Source organism: Lonchura striata, chromosome 1A (assembly GCF_050655825.1).
Source record: "Lonchura striata isolate lonStrDom1 chromosome 1A, ASM5065582v1, whole genome shotgun sequence".
Lineage (NCBI taxonomy): Eukaryota > Metazoa > Chordata > Aves > Passeriformes > Estrildidae > Lonchura > Lonchura striata.
Window position 1 is genome coordinate 5,501,691 of NC_140741.1, and position 12,185 is coordinate 5,513,875.

The window sequence follows — 12,185 nt, forward strand, 5'->3', positions numbered from 1 at the left end:
GCTGCCGGGAAACAGAAAGCAAAATGCTGCTTCTCTGATCCTCTGCAAACATAGTTTCATTGATTTTGTTGGAACTACACTAATTTCCACTGTTTGAGAACTCAGCCCCAACAAATTGCACTAGTCACAGTAATTCCATGAGAAGCAACATAATTAACATTGCCTGCATTGAAAACACCACTGTTCATTGATGCCAGAAAACATTAATTCAATTTCTCATTACCCTAGAACTGGAGACACTCTGAGTGGTATTCTTTCTCTTTATAATAACCAATATTCATATTTGCCTGCACGGCCTCTCACTGTGACTTGTAAGCTATTTCAAACAGCTCAATAATTACAGTTATGCTACAGAACTATTATGCCTTGGGTGGGACTGATATTTTTCAAAAGGAATAAATGAGTTATGATAAGGCTATCAATTACATCCAGAGAGGGTAATAAAATGCAAATAATTGTCTTATTGTGTTTAGAGGCTAATTTAATATCCCAAGCTATTTTATTGATTCAGCTCACAAAGATGTGCCTCCAGCAGTGTGCACCTTCATGCAATGACACCCTGGATACAGAAACAACCCCTGCACTTGTCTGGAGCCACATCTCAGGGCTGGGCTGCAGAGACAATGTCTGGAGATTCAGATTTCCTGTTCAATGTGAAGGAGGGGTGTTTCTCTTTTTTTGTACAGAGAGCTGTTCACCAGAAACTGAAACAGAACCAGAAATCTAAGTTCCTCCAGCCAGTCTATCTAAATTCAATGGTCCAGGTTCAGAAAAGGCTCAGTCAAGAAAACTTCATATTTTGAGGTTACAAACTATCCCTGATAATTCACAAACACCAGCAGTGCTATATTCTTTATCTAAAACAACCAGTTCTGGTTTACCAAGGAAATATAATATACACACATTAAAAATGTTTAAATACTGCTTAAATAAACTATGATTTTAAAAATCTGAAAGTTTTCCAAAGTCACTGTATGCTTGAAGTGTTAGTTTAAAAAAACCAAAAACCAAAAAAGAAAAACAAACCAAAAAAACCCCCATCCCCCCCCCCAAAAAAAACAAAAAACAAAAAAAAAAACCAAACAAAAACCACAAAGAAAACCAAAAGCCAAACAAAACCCCACATTAATCCATACCATCCATCTTGAAGATTCCTCTCTGTCCATGCCTGGTGGGGAGCAGTGGGAAAATCAGTGCTTTTGCCTTTGCTGGTGGTGCTTCAGGAGGTCAAAGGAGTGCATGTTCCATCACTGTGTTTATGCCAGGAAGTTATATCACCTCCTGCTGCCTCACAGGGCACCCCCTTCATTGGGACAGCCAGCCTTTTAACTCAGCTTCTCAGCCCATAGAACTAAATATTTATTTGTGGGCAGTCTTACAGTTGTCACAGCAAGATTAAGGTTTGCCCAGCTGATGGCATCCCAGTTTTAGCTTCCTACCAGTTATTAAAGGGTAAGAGGAATGGTTGGGGCTGTTTTGGATTTATTTCCAGAGCTCTAATCTAAAACACAGTGCAGCTGGGGAGAGAGTACTCAACCCAAATGATCAGACCACCTGCTTTCCTGGAAAATATTTGAAACCATGGCTCTACCTGCTGGAACAGTGGGAAATGACACTGCACCAAAAGGCTGCTTGGAGAAACATCCTCCTTTGTATCATGTATTTCCATCCAGGATCCACAATTTAGCTTCTCTCTGTAATGGCAGAAAATTTGTGTGCTGGGCTATAAACTGGCCTTTCTCAAGATAACTAAATGGGGGCACCAGTTAATTAATAACATGACCTGCTCTGGTTTTAATCTCCTCTGAAGTCTCTGGTACTGGCTGATTAAGATGAGCTTAGTCAATGGCCTATTTTCTGATGAATAATAAACTTAAAAAAAATGGGGTGGTGGCTCATGGATAACATTTTCAGGAGCACCCAGGTGAGTTAGGCACTTCTGAACACTGCATGCAGCACCACAAAGTTTCTGTGAAGGCAACAACAGCCAAGAGTCAAAGTGAACCCATGGAGGTTTATAGAGTACACTGATTTACAGTGGTTGTTTAATATTTTGTTGATTTGTTTTGATTTTGTTTGTGCATGGTTTTTGGAAAAGCTTTGTACTTCATATCAGTCAGGTTAAATTTAGCCCTATTATAGAGTGACTTTTCTCCAGGATTTATGCTATATTTTTTATTTCTATAGCACTTACATCTAATATTCTCAGTTCTGCTTTGTAACATTAACAAGCTAAGCCATACTGTTGATGCAATCATTTCTATTATCCTCTTTCTGTTGCACAGATCACTAGCAATATCTTCTAGAGCTGGCCAAAACCAGTCAGTTATTTCACAAAGAACTGATGAGAAAATAGATTTTAAAAATATCTTCAAGTAATTTGTGTGGTTTTGTTAAAATATATTTTGGTTCTACAAACTTATTTTCTGTTCCAAATGCTTATATTTGTAATCAACATCATTTATGAGAGTGCAGGAGATCTTTAATAGGACACTTTCTGGTTTATATTTCTTGAAAGAAACAGAAATTAATTTGCTGCTGCTCTTCCTATTTTGTCCTTTATCAAAACAACTGTAACATTACAACTAGAATTTGAGAAAATGTTTAAAAAGACAAGAAGGGGAGCATCTATGAACAAAACCATTTAAAGATCCTCATTTGTGTTGTGACATATGCTTTGTGAAGAGCAGAAGAGGGAATGGTTGCCTGGTCCATGCAGCAGTGGGCAGAGTGACCGGGTCACTGTGACAGTGCTGAGCTCAACACACCAAGAGGCAGCACCTTTGTGCCTTCCCCTGGTGTCAGTGCAGTGCTTTCCTCCTGGATACTCAACAGGAATTCTACTAGGGTGAGGTTGTACAGGTCCTGGAACTTGGCTGGACACAAGGCAGGTGTGAACGGCCAGCAGAGGCATCCTGCCAATCACCTCTCGTAAGGGACTTCTTCAAGAACCCAACCATAGATCCATAGATTTTATTTTTTTTTCCACCCAATATGACATGAAATTGTGCCTGTAAGATACCAGAACACAGAGGTGTGCATGCGTCTTTGTCCACACACAAAAAATGTAGCAGTCAAGAGATTTCTGATACCTCTCCAAGGCTGAACATGGAACAAGAACTCTCCAAGCCTACAGAATGGGCCAGGCTAGAAGGGACCACAGTGGGTCATGGTCCTACTCCCCGCTCCAGCGGGGCCATTCCAGAGCACAGGACACAGGATTGTGTCCAGAGGGGTCTGGGATATCCCCAGTGAGGAGACTCCCCAGCCTCTCTGGACAATCTGCTCAGGCTGGGTCCCTGCCCAGGACAGAAGCTGTGCCTCCTGCCCAGGTGGAGCCTCCTGGGCTCAGTCCCTGCCCGTGGCTCTGGTGCCATTGCTGGGCCCCAGAGCAGAGCCTGGGCCCTGCTCGGAGCCCTCCCTGCAGCCAGGGACACCCAGGGCTGAGGGCCCCTCTCAGCTGGGGCTCCTCTCCAGCTGCACAGCCCCAGCTCCCTCAGCCTTTCCCTGCCAGAGCTGCTCCAGGCCCCGAATCCTCTCGGCAGCCTCCGCTGGCCCCGCTGCAGGAGCTCCATGGCCCTGCTGTGCTGAGGGGCCCGGAGCTGGACACAGCCCTGCAGATGTGCACACAGGCTGGGCAGAGGGGCAGCATCGCCCCTCAGCTGCTGGCACTGCTCTTCCTGATGGACCCCAGGATCCCAATGGGCTTCAGTTGGCAAAGCCCCAGCCCAGGTTTATCCAGCCCAAATGACCCACACAGCTTCTCCTCCTTAGGAGATGGCAACAACCCCAAGAATCCTTCAGAGCTGCTGCTCCTGCATGTGTTGCTATTGCAGCATAAACCCAGGAACTAAATCTGATCTGAAATGGAAATGGGGTGTCATGATTTGACACTGGCACAATGCCAGCGCCCCCATGAAAATGCAACCTGTCAATTGAATGCTGTCAAATGTGATCAGGAACAGAGCAGAGCAGGCCCAAGCTTAATAACAAAGCAGAAACATTATTAAGCTACTACTACCATAAGAGGAAAAAAAAAAGGATGAAAAAACCACACACTAAAGCCAAAATGAAAACCTTCCAAAAGATTCCTCCTCCCCCCCTCAATTCCAAAAAACCGCAATGAGACACAACTTGGACCCCCAATTAGGTGTCCACCCTTCAGAGGATCAATACTCAATCCATCGAGGGAGAGAGGAGTCTCTCCCGTGCCACAGACCCCCAAGAAACACAGCTGCCTATGTTTCCATGTCACACATGGCACTGCCTGGAGAAGAACTTGCCGTGGTGACAGCTCTCCTTTCCATGCACAGTGCTCTCATCACCAATGCATGGATGGACAGACTGCTTTTAGGATTTTTCTTTTCAAGGATGCTTTGCCAAGAGGGAAAAAGCAACTGTTCAGTTTTTCATTTTTGGGACCACAGCCTTCCCCATTTCCCCCTGGGGCTGAGGGTCCAGGAACAGAGATCTTCTTAAAAGACTTAGAAACCCCTCTTTAATTTCTTATCCAGCTGGTTGGTGGATTTATCACAAAGGAGAATTTAACTGCATGTCAAAAAGGACAGTTAAATGGCAATTGGAAAGTTTTTTTTTTCACATAGTTAATTATTATAATACATTAAATATTTGGGTTACTGCAGCAAGAGCTCTTCCAATGATGCAAAGCAATCAGCATCTGACAATATAGTTCTAGAATATCTTTTTAGACTTGTTTTATGTACTTTGTGCAGCTATGCAAGACAAAAGCATATTTTTCTATACTATTAATTGGAAGCTTGTACTGTTCTGAGGACTAGACCATTGTACTGGGAAGAGACAAGGGATTCAGTCTCACGATGAAGTAATTTCAAAGAGTAGAGTTTTCTCTTTTTAATCTGGGATGGGCATCCATCAAAGGCAAGTGATGGATCTGGAGTGAGGCTGTGTGCTGGTTTATGTGCTATCTCTGCTGGAGGGAATCATACTCTGTACCAGGAAAGAGCATTTTAGCTTTTGCTTGACATCACTCCATTCCTCTGATGCATTGGCCATAGTGAGGCTCTTCTCCAAGGTTTTCATTTCCAGCAAAATCTATAACAAATCTGTTCTACAGATAGCTCTCCCAAGACCTGCAAGGTTGGCTTCACTTGCTGAGAGAGAACCTCCAAAAATCTTTTAGGAGCATCTCTCTGGGTTGTTTTTTTTTTGTTTGTTTTTTTTTTGCTTCTGCTTCCACTTGGGTGTATCTGCATATAGAATTGGAGCAATACTGCACATATAATGTATGATCTCTGACAATTTCAACTGCAGCATCCTTGGAGGGGCATAAAAAGTGATCTTAAAATATCCTGAGGGAAAATAATCCTTTTTTTTTTTTTTTTTGTTAAGATCATTCAAAAATTAAAAAATAAAATTTCCAGGTAGAACAAGTTATTTCATTTTCATAACTGTATTCAAAATTATTGAAACCTTTGGCTCTCAGTCTTTTCCACTGGAAGACTCTTCTTGTCTTGAAATTAAGAATTCCAATATGAAAAAACATGCTAATGCACCATGAAAGAGAGCTGTAAAATGCTGCCTGCCCATGGTTCTCCCTACCTCAACTTCAGTGGCAGCAATTTAAGAAAAAATAAAGGAATTTTTTGGGAAGTAGTCTATTAGAGTGGAAACTAATTGTCTGATTGCCATGGAAGCTAATAACAGGAAAGGGCTGTTTTGTTTTCCTTGGTCATCTGAAACTGCAGATGCCTTCAGACATCTTTATAGCTCTAAAGGAAGCAATAATGGTAATTTGAGGGTGAATGGATAATATCACTCATGGCTGTAGAGCTGCAAAGCTCCCAGGATAAAGACACATAAATAAACAAGTGGAAATGTGGGAGATGGTAAGATCTCAGTTTGCAAGCTGGGAAAGGAAGCATGCTGATAAACCCATCTGGGGTACGAGTAGGATACACCAACTTATATTTTAAAAACTCTGTGCACATGGTAAGATTACCAAGAAAGAAAACCACAGATCTTTGGTATCAAAACCACTGAATATCACAGGGCTTCAATAACATCAAGTGACAGAATTCTTGAAACTTTTGGAAGCCAATAAACCAAAAAAAAAAACACATTTTCTCTGGTCAAAAGCATTTCAATAAAAGTTAAGTATCTGATCATGTCCAGGGCTCAGGGACACACTACTGCCTTAATTTTTTGTTGAAAATGGGAACTTTCTAAATGAATGTGGGAGTATAGGTGGGATCAGTACTGCCTGGTGGGGTTTTGACCATAACCAAGGTTCAATATATCTGTTTTCATAATGCCACTTCTCCATGTCATCCAGTACAATCTCACAAATTGGTAAGGGGAAAACCTGAACTAATGCAGACAGAAGGCAGCTTGGAAAACACCCTTTAAGATGGGAACCATGTTCTCAGAAAGCTTTATGCTGGCCTTAGACCTGTTCAAGTTCATGACTGACTCCTCTGAAACTCCTGTGCATCAGCTAAACATGATGGAAATTAATGTGTAGGTGGAAACACCTTACCAACCACGGGAGGTGTCAGACATGGGAGCTGAGTTGTGTTCTACATCTTTGTTTGCACATAACAGCACTATTCTCTGAGAGAAAAAAAAAAAAAAAGAAAATAAAAGAGAAAAAGCTTTAATTTCTTTTCAAGGCATTTTGAGCAGGTTATTTTGAAGCAGCTGTGAGATTGCCTGGGGTGTCTGTTTCAACACTGCTGAAATTTCAGTGCCTCACATTAGAATTAAAAGTGACCCTCCATTATTGAGGAGTCAAGGACTGGAATAGGAAATTAAAGAGTTTCCCTCTCTGCTAGCAGGGAAACATGCTTTCTCATTTAGAGGAAACAGAAGGAGGGAATTGGGTTTCCATAGTGATTCATGAGGAAAGGACATGGTTACCTGGAAACAGGACTGCTCCCATCCACTGAAAAAGCCTTTCTTGTGTTTATTTATTGGTGAGAGATCAAAGCCAGCCAGCTCTTCGCTCACGCAAGAGTTGGGAGGTTGGACCCGGAGCAGGTGCTCTGGATCTGATTTCAGCACAAGCAAGTAGAGGGAGACACCAAAAACTCTCAGCAGATTCTCCACTAGCTAGAAATTACTAATTATTATTTCTGTTTGTAAACCAAGTCTTTATTGTCAAGGGCTTCAGGAAAATGGCCACTTATTTGGAATGACTGCTGCAGTCACTGCCATCTGCGGCTGCGTCAGAGCCATGACAGCATTTCATGCAGCCAGAGCTGTACCTGGACAGGAAAATCTGTCTTGAGCCTTTGCAGTTGTACTCTACAGACATTTACAGAGCCCACACTGCCAGCTGCTCCTCCCTCGTGACCCTTCCTTCCTTGCACCAGGGACTTGGTGGGTCCTTCACTCCTCTGAGCAGAGGAATCAAGTAGGGAAGATTTTGAAAGATGCAACTGGGGATCTAAGGGAATAACTGGAACTTCTTGTTGCAAGTACTACCCAAGCATGTGAGTCAATACAGGTAGCCAGCCAGAACAACCACAAAGCTGCATCTCAAATGCAAAAGTCAATTTATTTCATTACCTCTGTCACCAGAGAAGCCCAAAGCAGCACCTGAGTGGAGACACACAAGTGTCAATGCTGGCACTGTTGGGTTTAGTCCATCCCAGCTGTTGGCACCCATTTACCAAGGAGTTGTTTTCCACCACGTGGTGACCTCCCTGTTCTTGTTATGATCCCTGAGGTTTGATCCCCACTCTTCTGAAACAGGGAGCTTGGGCATATCTGTGAGAGGGCCCCTGAGCCTCTCCAAACACCGACATTAGGTCTACCCAGAGATTCTGCTTCTCAAAGCAGCCAGAACAGAGTGCTGAACAGCAATCAGCACAATGGATGGGGCTTCCCACACTGTTATCCTCAAGGTCTTGGCATTCCCAGCTGCAAGGTAACTCAGAAAATCTACTATAGTCCTCAACAGTCTTCCAGTTTTACCCATTCCCTTGAGCATGATTACCTTCACAAAGGACTTCATTCAAAGCACAGAAATATTTCCAGAGATCTTGGCAAGTCTGCTAGCTTGTCCAAGAAAAAATGGGTTTATAGCTAAACCTCTGGTCTATACCTCAGCTTCCAGCTTTTTTTTTTTTTTTTTTGACTGTGATCAAGCACAATCCTTGCAACACCTCAGTGTATTTAGGGAATTTCCTTCCTCTGCTAGAGAAAACAAACTGTGCTGCTTTGCAGAATAAAGTCCTTATTTTGGAACAAAATAATTTTAAAAAGTGAAGGATCAGTCAGATACCTATTTCCATAGACTCCTTCTAAAAAAGCTGCAGACAAGAAGTGAAATTAGAATTACAGACATAAACCTCTGGTCAGTCACACAAAGGGTTATCAGAACACTCCAGAGGGAAAGCGCTCAAACACGGTTTGGCTAAAGAAAATAGCAAGGCTCAAAATCTGTGCCTCAAAAGCTTGTTTGGATATTTCTCGCTGTGAATTTTAAACTCAAAGGAATGAGTTTGTATCCCTTTTCCAGTGTTATTGCCTAAACCATGCTTGGTGGGTTGGTTGCTGTGATACCACCAGCTCCAGCATAAGGGGAATCAGAGCTTGCCCATAGGGGCTGTAGGATCTGATCCCCTCTGCTCACATGAGGGATGTTTTATCCATGGGCTGTCATAGGAGACCCTAAGTCCTTCTAGTTTAGTGTTTTTTTCAGCATGGCAGTGAAGATATGGAAAGTGGAATAATGATTTTATGTCTTTTAACTGGAAAGGAGCAGGAGTACAGGTCCTGCTGTGAGTGAGTGCTTCACCTGTAGTGTGATGGAGCTGCACCCAGACTCTGTGCCTTCAAAGAAAGGTCAAACCCTTTATCAACATTCAAAGGAAAAGTGAGAGGCACTGGAGAAAATTATATGTTGTGTATCCTGCCCTTACCCAGGTACTTATATCTGAATACTCATCTGTGCCCATATCTTAGGAGAAAAAGCATTTTACACATGTCCCTCTTGAAGGTGTTGCCAATTAGTTTTCTGCAGGGCCTGTCACAGAATGTGCTGTTTATCCTGAATCACAGGCATGCATTTGCTTCATTCTCCTGAGCCCTTACACAGGGAAGTTCATCTCTTAACACAGCCTTGGTAATTCCTTCTGCAGCCAGGCACCAAAAATCCCTGCTCAGAGCCAGCTTTAAACTTATATGCTGCAAAATTTGGGATGTGGATGTCTCTGCTTTGTCTCAAAGGTACCAATCTGCAATATCTTTCTTGACCATATTTTTAGCCTCCAGCACATATTCTGCCTTGCTTCTGGCAGGTATTTCTTTCCCATGCTAAAAAGAACTCAACCTAAAGAATAAGAGGGGTACAGCGAAAGATCCTGGCTGAGATCTGAGGAATGCTCAAACCTGTGAGTGCTATTGCCATTTTATGAACAATACAAAGATAAAGTGGTAGTTAGGCACCTACAAATCTTTTGGATCCCAGCAAAATACTCAAAAATTCAGCTTAATATCTGTATTTCTTCTATTTATACAAAAACCTCCACAAAGCATAGAAAAGGCCCCCTTGCTTTCTCTCGCTCTCTCTCTGTTCATTAATTAATAGGTAAAAAACCAGAAAAAAAACTCTCAAGGGCCCCATTAGTAAGTTAGGATTCTGAACAGAGATAAAAGATGCCTTCTGCATTTCATCCCTAACTCCTGGGTTTTTGTTTGGCTGTTGCTTAGGGATTAAGTAATTAAGTTGTTTTCACATCTCCACAGAGACCCTAACTCAGGGTAAGTATTCAATAAAAGCATGGCAGTAATGAAGGCCCAAGAATTTTGAAGCCTCGGGGACAAGGTGAATTAGAAGGTGATTTACAAGGTGATTTACACTTCCCATAGAAGTATGGTCAAAGAAGAGGCTGTTGCACCCGTGCCTATAATCCCACTGTGCCACTTACCCCCAGCGTGAAGTCCCAGTCCTGACCTGTTACACTGGCTACCAGTTCTTTGTAGAAACATAAATGTGTGGCCCAGAGCTTGATACAAGCTGGTTTTCTTTATGATACTCAGTTTAGCCATAGGAGAACAGCAAAGTTCTTGAAAACTGATGCCCCATAATTCACTGGTCTTCAGAGAAAAAGCTTGGCCCTGAGAAATGGGAGAAAAAATGGTTTAGCTTAAGGAAAGAAGCAGCAGCTAAGAAAATGGGAGTGAAAAAAGGCAGCAGCAGGGCAAGGCACCTTTCCAGTCTGGGAAACAACCACCCTACCATCACCACCAAGCATCACTCAGTGTGTAGTTAGAGAGAGAAGCCAAGCACTGGAAATCTTCTTGTAAAGAATCTTCTTGTAAAGGGATAAGATCCCAGATTTGAACAGGCAGGTGGAAGAAAGGAAGAGTTCACTTAATTTTCAGTTTATCCCTTCAAAACTCTCTCAGCCCTGATCACATGGGTAGCTGAGACCATGGGCAGCTGCAGCCACCAGGGCTGACTACATGGTCTCATCTCCTTGGAGGAAATTTGCAGGGTCATCTTGTGTTTTTCAGAGTATTCTCATTCTCTAGGAGCCAGGCCATGCAGATTATGCTTAACATTAACTTTCATGTCATTTCTTGTCAGTTCAGTTAAATGAGGAAAAAAGGTAAGCCTGTGATTGTGAGCTGATTTCATCTGAGAGACTGTTTGCCTCAGGTACTAAATTCAGAATCAGCCCTAATTCAATATCATCTCCTTGATTACTGATTTTGAAATCCTTCTGAAACAAACAGAAAAAACAGAAGTATCTATCTGGCTGTGTAATGAAGAAAACAAATCAGATTGAGCTCTGAAGCACTATTAACTTATTGCTCTATTACACAATTTTCTGGTAGTTTACAAGAGCTCCTTTGTACTGTAATTATTTACTTCTTTGTTTGTTTGTTTATAAAGAAAAACTTCATCACACAATATGCCTCAGACATATTCTTATGGCAATCCCTTTCCTACAATGACTTTATGCTCCAAAACAGAAATATTTCCATTTATCTACTTAAAAGATATGCTTAAGTGCAAACTTTCCACAATTCTTTTTCTTTTGGCAGAGATAAAAAAGTTTTTGGGTTGAGTACCAAGAGTCCTTATTCATATTTATATATATTGTTACATATTTATTTGTAGATGTGTATTTGTGCCTTAGGAAATTAGTCTCCTAAATAGTTCCTTTAGTACCCTAATATGCTTAAAAACCTTGTTAACCTCCCATCACAGTAAACAAAATATGTTATTTTCTTTAAATAATTTTGCTTCCAGTATCACCCAAAAAGAGAACACTGTATGTGAGATGTGCTACTCCTAGTGTGTTTCTGCACTCTTCCAGAGTCACTGCAACTCAGTGATAAGGATGCCTATTATTTTTAATTTATTCAGTTTACTGTTGAGTCATAGATAAGGTTTGATTTTTATTCCAGTGAGGCAAATTGTCAGGGATTAGAAAAACACAGGTTCTTAGAAAAATAAGTAACCCCAAGAACTTTGACAATTTCTTCAGGCCCCACCACCACTACCGCTATGTGTCTAACTGCAATAACCGTGTCTGAAAGCTTTGGGCAGGTACAGCCACAGAAGTCATTACTGTCACTCAGACCCTTTAGCACAAGACAAATTGTGTGTGCATCAGTTCCTGAAGGTGTTATCTGCTAATCGATTCCCTCAGCACAATGTCAGGCTTTCAGTTTAGTCCCCAGTCCCTCGTTCTTTTCATATCAGGCAGCAGCACAGCACGGGGGCTGCAGAGAGGATGTGTATGGAGCAGAGTGCATGGGGTGCAAAAGGGCATCACACATGTCTGAGCACAGGAAAATGGAATTTATTCTTTCAGCTGGTGGCTAATGGAAAAAAAAAAGTGGAATATTTGTCTCTGACTGAATAGAAGAACACAAAGAAACTTGAGGTAAAAATGTCCAAATCTCGGAGGTGTTTCACAAAGAAATAGAAAAACATTTTGCAAGAGGCCTTACTGTTGAGGTAGTCCAGTGTCATAATCTGTGGTATTGATGATTCTGAAATTGTTGAAAGTCTCTGTCTGTCAGCCCCCTGCCAAAGAAGAAGACATAATTAGTCTGTGCTGGTTCCAAGGTTGTTTATTCTGTTTATCTCTAACATGTTCTGCTGCCCTGCCACAGCTCTGTCCTGCAGGGCAGCGTGTGGGGCTCTGCCCTCAGTGGGATGTTACAAACATTAAATACCAGAA

At 42.0% G+C, this 12,185-nt stretch overlaps 1 long non-coding RNA gene across 8 annotated transcripts in view; it reads right to left on the minus strand.

The window, feature by feature from the left end:
- The window catches only part of LOC110473198 (uncharacterized), a 105,744-nt gene that overhangs the window by 27,260 nt on the left and 66,299 nt on the right, over positions 1 to 12,185 (minus strand). For all 8 annotated transcript variants that reach the window (XR_014951951.1, XR_014951946.1, XR_014951950.1 and 5 more), the window contains 2 exons: positions 11,953 to 12,028; positions 1 to 10,104 (listed from right to left, as the gene is read on the minus strand). The exon at positions 1 to 10,104 is cut by the window's left edge and continues 27,260 nt beyond it. This is a non-coding gene — a long non-coding RNA (uncharacterized LOC110473198). The remainder of the gene's footprint in view (positions 10,105 to 11,952; positions 12,029 to 12,185) is intronic.